We start from the raw sequence: 10,649 nt of genomic DNA, 5'->3' as shown, positions 1-10,649 counted from the left end.
CAGTAGTAAGCCAATTTATGCCAACATTCAATACTCTATGTGAAGACTTGGTACTTGCCATTTCAAGTAGTATGGTCATGTGAAGAGTATGGTACAATCAGATGTAATGAGCATGTTTGATTTTGGTAGGAAAGTGCTTTTTCAAGTGGTATGGCTATATTGATAGTAGGGTTTGAATAACATATGATGGGTATGTATGATTTTGGTTAGGAATTGCGCTTTGATGTAGTATGGCAATAGTTATAGTACAATCAGGGTCAAATAAGATGAACATGTATATTTTGAGTAGGAAAATGCTATGATAGGTCTTATGGCTATGCTAAAAATACGGTACAAATGTGATGTGATGAGTGTAAATGTTTTGGGTAGGAAAGTGCTAGTTCACATAGTACCGATATATTTTGAGCACATACGAAAAAGATGGAATCGAGAAGTACACTTTTTGTATGAAAACCCGTTCTTAAGTTGTCACTCAATATTTAGAGTACATTAGGTATGGTTGGCTATATGAAGAGGAGGATACAAATCAGATATAAGAACATATATGAATATGTATGAATTTAGTAGGAAAGTACAGTTTTTAGCTACATGCCCATGTCAGCAGTAGGAGTCGGAGAAAATGTAATGACTATGAGTATTTTGGGGTAGGAAAGTGCTATTTCAAGTTCTTTGGCTATATTGAGAGAGAAGTCGGCAACTGATGCGAGAATCACATATGTGTTTGGTAGTGAAGTGCTATCTCCACTGATTTGGCCATATGGTGTGTACTGTCCACATCAGATGTGATGTTTTCGGTGGGAAAGTGCTATTTCACATAGTATGACAATGTTATCAATTATGTTCGAAATAGATGTGATGAGCATGTATGATTTAGGTACAAATGTATCAAATATAACGAGCATATATATTTATGTTGGAAAGTGCTGCTTGAAACAGTTTGGCTATATATATATATATTGGGAGTGCTGCTGGCGTCTTTTGTAATGGGCATGTACCATTTTGTGATGAAAATGCTGTTTCAAGTAGTATGGCTGTGTTCAGAGTACAGTCTATTTCAGATGTGAAGAGGGTATATGTTTGATTTGGAAAGTGATACTGCAAATACTACGGCAATACAAAGAGTACAATTCGCATCAGATGGTTACTTTTTAGTACAAATTACTAGTCTCAGTAGTAAGCCAATTTATGCCATAACTCCGTAGTATATGTGATGACTTCGTACTTGCCATTTCAAGTAGTATGGTCATGTTAAGAGTATGGTACAATCAGATGTAATGAGCATGTTTGATTTTGGTAGGAAAGTGCTCTTTCAAGTGGTATGGCTATATTGATAGTAGGGTTTGAATAACATATGATGGGTATGTATGATTTTGGTTGGGAATTGCGCTTTGAAGTAGTATGGCAATAGTTATAGTACGATCAGGGTCAAATAAGATGAACATGTATATTTTGAGTAGGAAAATGCTATGATAGGTATTATGGCTATGCTAAAAATACGGTACAAATGTGATGTGATGAGTGTAAATGTTTTGGGTAGGAAAGTGCTAGTTCACATAGTACCGATATATTTTGAGCACATACGAAAAAGATGGAATCGAGAAGTACACTTTTTGTATGAAAACCCGTTCTTAAGTTGTCACTCAATATTTAGAGTACATTAGGTATGGTTGGCTATATAAAGAGGAGGATACAAATCAGATATAAGAACATGTATGAATATGTATGAATTTAGTAGGAAAGTACTATTTTTAGCTACATGCCCATGTCAGCAGTAGGAGTCGGAGAAAATGTAATGACTATGAGTATTTTGGGGTAGGAAAGTGCTATTTCAAGTTCTTTGGCTATATTGAGAGAGAAGTCGGCAACTGATGCGAGAATCACATATGTGTTTGGTAGTGAAGTGCTATCTTCACTGATTTGGCCATATGGTGTGTACTGTCCACATCAGATGTGATGTTTTCGGTGGGAAAGTGCTATTTCACATAGTATGACAATGTTATCAATTATGTTCGAAATAGATGTGATGAGCATGTATGATTTAGGTACAAATGTATCAAATATAACGAGCATATATATTTATGTTGGAAAGTGCTGTTTGAAACAGTTTGGCTATATATATATATATTGGGAGTGCTGCTGGCGTCTTTTGTAATGGGCATGTACCATTTTGTGATTAAAATTCTGTTTCAAGTAGTATTGCTGTGTTCAGAGTACAGTCTATTTCAGATGTGAAGAGGGTATATGTTTGATTTGGAAAGTGATACTGCAAATAGTATGGCAATACAAAGAGTACAATTCGCATCAGATGGTTACTTTTTAGTACAAATTACTAGTCTCAGTAGTAAGCCAATTTATGAATTTATGCCATAACTCCGTAGTATATGTGATGACTTCGTACTTGCCATTTCAAGTAGTATGGTCATCTTAAGAGTATGGTACAATCAGATGTAATGAGCATGTTTGATTTTGGTAGGAAAGTGCTCTTTCAAGTGGTATGGCTATATTGATAGTAGGGTTTGAATAACACATAATGGGTATGTATGATTTTGGTTAGGAATTGCGCTTTGATGTAGTATGGCAATAGTTATAGTACAATCAGGGTCAAATAAGATGAACATGTATATTTTGAGTAGGAAAATGCTATGATAGGTATTATGGCTATGCTAAAAATACGGTACAAATGTGATGGGATGAGTGTAAATGTTTTGGGTAGGAAAGTGCTAGTTCACATAGTACCGATATATTTTGACCACATACGAAAAAGATGGAATCGAGAAGTACACTTTTTGTATGAAAACCCGTTCTTAAGGTGTCACTCAATATTTAGAGTACATTAGGTATGGTTGGCTATATGAAGAGGAGGATACAAATCAGATATAAGAACATGTATGAATATGTATGAATTTAGTAGGAAAGTACTATTTTAGCTACATGCCCATGTCAGCAGTAGGAGTCGGAAAAAAATGTAACGACTATGAGTATTTTGGGGTAGGAAAGTGCTATTTTAAGTTCTTTGGCTATATTGAGAGAGAAGTCGGCAACTGATGCGAGAATCACATATGTGTTTGGTAGTGAAGTGCTATCTCCACTGATTTGGCCATATGGTGTGTACTGTCCACATCAGATGTGATGTTTTCGGTGGGAAAGTGCTATTTCACATAGTATGACAATGTTATCAATTATGTTCGAAATAGATGTGATGAGCATGTATGATTTAGGTACAAATGTATCAAATATAATGAGCATATATATTTATGTTGGAAAGTGCTGCTTGAAACAGTTTGGCTATATATATATATTGGGAGTGCTGCTGGCGTCTTTTGTAATGGGCATGTACCATTTTGTGATGAAAATGCTGTTTCAAGGAGTATTGCTGTGTTCAGAGTACAGTCTATTTCAGATGTGAAGAGGGTATATGTTTGATTTGGAAAGTGATACTGCAAATACTACGGCAATACAAAGAGTACAATAAGCATCAGATGGTTACATTTTAGTACAAATTACTAGTCTCAGTAGTAAGCCAATTTATGCCATAACTCCGTAGTATATGTGATGACTTCGTACTTGCCATTTCAAGTAGTATGGTCATCTTAAGAGTATGGTACAATCAGATGTAATGAGCATGTTTGATTTTGGTAGGAAAGTGCTCTTTCAAGTGGTATGGCTATATTGATAGTAGGGTTTGAATAACATATGATGGGTATGTATGATTTTGGTTAGGAATTGCGCTTTGAAGTAGTATGGCAATAGTTACAGTACAATCAGGGTCAAATAAGATGAACATGTATATTTTGAGTAGGAAAATGCTATGATAGGTATTATGGCTATGCTAAAAATACGGTACAAATGTGATGTGATGAGTGTAAATGTTTTGGGTAGGAAAGTGCTAGTTCACATAGTACCGATATACTTTGAGCACATACGAAAAAGATGGAATCGAGAAGTACACTTTTTGTATGAAAACCCGTTCTTAAGTTGTCACTCAATATTTAGAGTACATTAGGTATGGTTGGCTATATGAAGAGGAGGATACAAATCAGATATAAGAACATGTATGAATATGTATGAATTTAGTAGGAAAGTACTATTTTTAGCTACATGCCCATGTCAGCAGTAGGAGTCGGAGAAAATGTAATGACTATGAGTATTTTGGGGTAGGAAAGTGCTATTTCAAGTTCTTTGGCTATATTGAGAGAGAAGTCGGCAACTGATGCGAGAATCACATATGTGTTTGGTAGTGAAGTATTATCTCCACTGATTTGGCCATATGGTGTGTACTGTCCACATCAGATGTGATGTTTTCGGTGGGAAAGTGCTATTTCACATAGTATGACAATGTTATCAATTATGTTCGAAATAGATGTGATGAGCATGTATGATTTAGGTACAAATGTATCAAATATAATGAGCATATATATTTATGTTGGAAAGTGCTGCTTGAAACAGTTTGGCTATATATATATATTGGGAGTGCTGCTGGCGTCTTTTGTAATGGGCATGTACCATTTTGTGATGAAAATGCTCTTTCAAGGAGTATTGCTGTGTTCATAGTACAGTCTATTTCAGATGTGAAGAGGGTATATGTTTGATTTGGAAAGTGATACTGCAAATACTACGGCAATACAAAGAGTACAATAAGCATCAGATGGTTACATTTTAGTACAAATTACTAGTCTCAGTAGTAAGCCAATTTATGCCATAACTCCGTAGTATATGTGATGACTTCGTACTTGCCATTTCAAGTAGTATGGTCATGTTAAGAGTATGGTACAATCAGATGTAATGAGCATGTTTGATTTTGGTAGGAAAGTGCTCTTTCAAGTGGTATGGCTATATTGATAGTAGGGTTTGAATAACATATGATGGGTATGTATGATTTTGGTTAGGAATTGCGGTTTGAAGTAGTATGGCAACAGTTACAGTACAATCAGGGTCAAATAAGATGAACATGTATATTTTGAGTAGGAAAATGCTATGATAGGTATTATGGCTATGCTAAAAATACGGTACAAATGTGATGTGATGAGTGTAAATGTTTTGGGTAGGAAAGTGCTAGTTCACATAGTACCGATATACTTTGAGCACATACGAAAAAGATGGAATCGAGAAGTACACTTTTTGTATGAAAACCCGTTCTTAAGTTGTCACTCAATATTTAGAGTACATTAGGTATGGTTGGCTATATGAAGAGGAGGATACAAATCAGATATAAGAACATGTATGAATATGTATGAATTTAGTAGGAAAGTACTATTTTTAGCTACATGCCCATGTCAGCAGTAGGAGTCGGAGAAAATGTAATGACTATGAGTATTTTGGGGTAGGAAAGTGCTATTTCAAGTTCTTTGGCTATATTGAGAGAGAAGTCGGCAACTGATGCGAGAATCACATATGTGTTTGGTAGTGAAGTATTATCTCCACTGATTTGGCCATATGGTGTGTACTGTCCACATCAGATGTGATGTTTTCGGTGGGAAAGTGCTATTTCACATAGTATGACAATGTTATCAATTATGTTCGAAATAGATGTGATGAGCATGTATGATTTAGGTACAAATGTATCAAATATAATGGGCATATATATTTATGTTGGAAAGTGCTGTTTGAAGTCGTTTGGCTATATATATCAGGAGTGCTGCTGGCGTCTTTTGTGATGGGCATGTACAATTTTGTGATGAAAATGTTTTTTCAATTAGTATGGCTAGGTTCAGAGTACAGTCTGTTTTAGATGTGAAGAGGCTATATGTTTGATTAGGAAAGTGATACTGCAAGTAGTACGGCCATATGAAGAGTACAATTCACATCAAATTGTTTCGTTTTAGTTTAAATTAACTAGTCTCAGTAGTACGCCAATTTATGACAACATTTCGTATTATATGTGAAGACTTCGTAGTTGCCATTTCAAGGAGTATGGTCATGTAAAGAGTATGGTACAATCAGATGTAATGAGCATGTTTGATTTGGTAGGAAAGTGCTTTTTCAAGTGGTATGGCTACATTAACAGTAGGGTGTGAATAACATATGTTGGGGATGTATGATTTTGGTTAGGAATTGCACGTTGAAGTAGTATGGCAATAGTTATTGTTCAGTCCGCGTCAAATAAGATGAACATTTATTTTTTGAGTAGGAAAATGCTATGATAGGTATTATGGCTATGCTAAAAATACGGTACAAATTTGATGTGATGAGTGTAAATGTTTTGGGTAGGTAAGTGCTAGTACACATAATACCGATATATTTTGAGCACATACGAAAAAGATGGAATCAACAAGTACACTTTTTGTATGAAAACCCGTTCTTACGTTGTCACTCAATGTTTAGAGTACATTAGGTATTGTTGGCTATATTAAGAGGACGATACAAATCAGATATAAGAACATGTATGAATATGTATGAATTTAGTAGGAAAGTACTATTTTTAGCTACATGCCCATGTCAGCAGTAGGAGTCGGAGAAAATGTAATGACTTTGAATATTTTGGGGTAGGAAAGTGCTATTTGAAGTTCTTTGGCTATATTGAAAGCAATGTCGGCAAATGATGCGAGAATCACATATGTGTTTAGTAGTTAAGTGCTATCTCAAGTGATTTGGCCATATGATGTGTACTGTCCACATCAGATGTGATGTTTTCGGTGGGAAAGTGCTATTTCAAATAGTATGACAATGTTATCAATAGGGTTCGAAAAAGATGTGATGAGCATGTATGATTTAGGTACAAATGTATCAAAAATAATGACCATATACATTTATGTTGGAAAGTGCTGTTTGAAGTAGTTTGGCTATATATTTTAGGAGTGCTGCTGGCGTCTTTTGTGATGGGCATGTACAATTTTGTGATGAAAATGCTGTTTCAAGTAGTATGGCTATGTTCAGAGTACAGTCTATTTCAGATGTGAAGAGGGTATATGTTTGATTTGGAAAGTGATACTGCAAGTAGTACGGCCAAATGAAGAGTACAATTCACATCAAGTAGTTTCGTTGTAGTTTAAATTACTAGTCTCAGTAGTACGCCAATTTATAACAACACTCCGTATTATATGTGATGACTTCGTACTTTCCATTTCAAGTAGTATGGTTATGTTAAAAGTAGGGAACAATCAGAAGTAATGAGCATGTTTGATTTTGGTGGGAAAGTGCTTTTTCAAGTGGTATGGCTATATTAATAGTAGGGTTTGAATAACATATGATGGATATGTATGATTTTTGTTAGGAATTGCACTTTGAAGTAGTATGGCAATAGTTATTGTTCAGTCCGCTTCAAGTAAGATGAACATGCATATTTTGAGTATGAAAATGCTATGATAGGTATTATGGCTATGCTAAGAATACGGTACAAATGTGATGTGATGAGTGTAAATGTTTTGGGTAGGAAAGCGCTAGTTCATATAGTGCCGATATATTTTGAGCACATACGAAAAAGATGAAATCAACAAGTACACTTTTGTATAAAAACCCGTTCTTACGTTGTCACTCAATGTTTAGAGTACATTAGGTGTGGTTGGCTATATGAACAGTTTGATACAAATCAGATATAAGAACATGTATGAATATGTATGAATTTAGTAGGAAAGTACTATTTTTAGCTACATGCCCATGTCAGCAGTAGGAGTCGGAGAAAATAAATTGACTATGAATATTTTGGGGTAGGAAAATGCTATTTCAAGTTCTTTGCCTATATTGAGAGAGAAGTCGTCAACTGATGCGAGAATCACATATGTGTTTGGTAGTTAAATGCTATCTCAAGTGATTTGGCCATATGATGTGTACTGTCCACGTCAGATGTGATGTTTTCGGTGGGAAAGTGCTATTTCACATAGTATGACAATGTTATCAATAGTGTTCGCAATAGATGTGATGAGCATGTATGATTTAGGCACAAATGTATCAAATATAATGAGCATATATTTTTATCTTGGAAAGTGCTGTTTGAAGTAGTTTGGCTATATATATATTGGGAGTGCTGCTGGCGTCCTTTGTGATGGGCATGCAAAATTTTGTGATGCAAATGCTGTTTCAAGTAGTATGGCTATGTTCAGAGTACAGTCTATTTCAGATGTGAAAAGGGTATATGTTTGATTTGGAAAGTGATACTGCAAGTAGTACGGCCATATGAAAAGTATAATTCACATCAGGTAGTTTCTTTTTAGTAGAAATTACTAGTCTCAGTAGTAAGGCAAGTTATGCCAACATTCCGTATTATATGTGATGACTTCGTACTTGCCATTTCAAGTAATATGGTCATGTTTAGAGTATGGTACAATCAGATGTAATGAGCATGTTTGATTTTGGTAGGAAAGTGCTTTTTCAAGTGGTATGGCTATATTAATAGTAGGGTTTGAATAACATAAGATAGGTATGTATGATTTTGTTTAGGAATTGAACTTTGAAGTAGTATGGCAATAGTTATTGTTCAGTCCGCGTCAAAAAAATGAACATGTATATTTTGAGTAGGAAAATGCTATGATAGGTATTGTGGCTATGCTAAAAATACGGTACAAATGTGATGTGATGAGTGTAAATGTTTTGGGTAGGAAAGCGCTAGTTTATCAAGTACCGATATATTATGAGCATCCACGAAAAAGGTGGAATGAACAAGTATACTTTTTATAAGAAAACCCGTTCTTACGTTGACACTCAATGTTTATAGTGTATTAGGTATGGTTGGCTTTATTAACACCACAGTACAAATCAGATATAAGAACATGTATGAATATGTATGAATTTAGTAGGAAAGTACTATTTTTAGTTATATGCCCATATCAGCAGTAGGAGTCGGTGAAAATGTAATGACTTTGAATATTCTGGTGTAGGAAAGTGCTATATTAAGTTCTTCGGCTATATTGAGAGAGAAGTCGGCAACTGATGCGAGAATTACATATGTGTTTGGTAGTTAAGTGCTATCTCAATTGATCCGGCGATAGGATGGGTACTTTCCACATCAGAGGTAAAGTTTTCGGTGGGAAAGTGCTATTTCACATAATAATACGATGTTATCAATAGTTGTCGAAATAGATGTGATGAGCATGTATGATTTAGGTACAAATGTATCAAAAATAATGACCATATACATTTATGTTGGAAAGTGCTGTTTGAAGTAGTTTGGCTATATATATTAGAAGTGCTGCTGGCGTCTTTTGTGATGGGCATGTACAATTTTGTAATGAAAATGCTGTTTCAAGTAGCATGGCTATGTTCAGAGTACAGTCTATTTCAGACGTGAAGAGGGTATATGTTTGATTTGGAATGTGATACTGCAAATAGTGCGGCCATATGAAAAGTACAATTCACATCAGATAGTTTCTTTTTAGTAGAAATTACTAGTCTCAGTAGTAAGGCAAGTTATGCCAACATTCCGTATTATATGTGATGACTTCGTACTTGCCATTTCAAGTAATATGGTCATGTTTAGAGTATGGTACAATCAGATGTAATGAGCATGTTTGATTTTGGTAGGAAAGTGCTTTTTCAAGTGGTATGGCTATATTAATAGAAGGGTTTGATATGATGGATATGTATGATTTTGGTTAGGAATTGCACTTTGAAGTAGTATGACAATAGTTTTAGTACAGTCCGCGTCAAATAAGATGAACATGTATATTTTGAATAGGAAAATGCTATGATAGGTATTATGGCTATGCTAAAAATACGGTACAAATTTGATGTGGTGAGTGTAAATGTTTTGGGTAGGAAAGCGCTAGTTCAAATAGTACCGATATATTTTGAGCACATACGAAAAAGATGGAATCAACAAGTACACTTTTTGTATGAAAACCCGTTCTTAAGTTGTCACTCAATGTTTAGAGTACATTAGGTATGGTTGGCTATATCAAGGGGACGGTACAAATCAGATATAAGAACATGTATGAATATGTATGAATTTAGTGGGAAAGTACTATCTTTAGCTACATGCCCATGTCAGCAGTAGGAGTCGGACACAATGTAATGACTATGAATATTTTAGGGTAGGAAAGTGCTATTTCAAGTTCTTTGGCTATATTGAGAGAAAAGTCGGCAACTGATGCGAGAATCACATATGTGTTTGGTAGTTAAGTGCTATCTCAAGAGATTTGGCGATATGATGTGTACTGTCCACATCAGTAGTGATGTTTTCGGTGGGAAAGTGCTATTTCACATAGTATGACAATGTTATCAATAGGGTTCAAAATAGATGTGATGAGCATGTATGATATAGGTACAAATGTATCAAATATAATGAGCATATATTTTTATGTTGGAAAGTGCTGTTTGAAGTAGTTTGGCTATATGTATCAGGAGTGCTGCTGGCGTCTTTAGTGATGGGCATGTACAATTTTGTGATGAAAATGCTGTTTTCAAGTAGTATGGCTATGTTCAGAGTACAGTCTATTTCAGATGTGAAAAGGGTATATGTTTGATTTGGAAAGTGATACTGCAAGTAGTACGGCCATATGAAGAGTACAAATCACATCAGATAGTTTCTTTTTAGTAGAAATTACTAGTGTCAGTAGTAAGACAATTTATGCCATCACTCCGTATTATATGTGATGACTTCGTACTTGCCATTTCAAGTAGTATGGTCATGTTAAGTGTACAGTACAATCAGATGTAATGAGCATGTTTGATTTTGGTAGGAAAGTGCTTTTTCAAGTGGTATGGCTATATTAATAGTA

The sequence above is a fragment of the Perna viridis genome, chromosome 2, assembly GCF_037379345.1.
Source record: "Perna viridis isolate PV_CMFRI_1.1 ecotype Kerala chromosome 2, ASM3737934v1, whole genome shotgun sequence".
Classification (NCBI taxonomy): domain Eukaryota; kingdom Metazoa; phylum Mollusca; class Bivalvia; order Mytilida; family Mytilidae; genus Perna; species Perna viridis.
Note: the sequence above shows the minus strand (reverse complement) of the source record.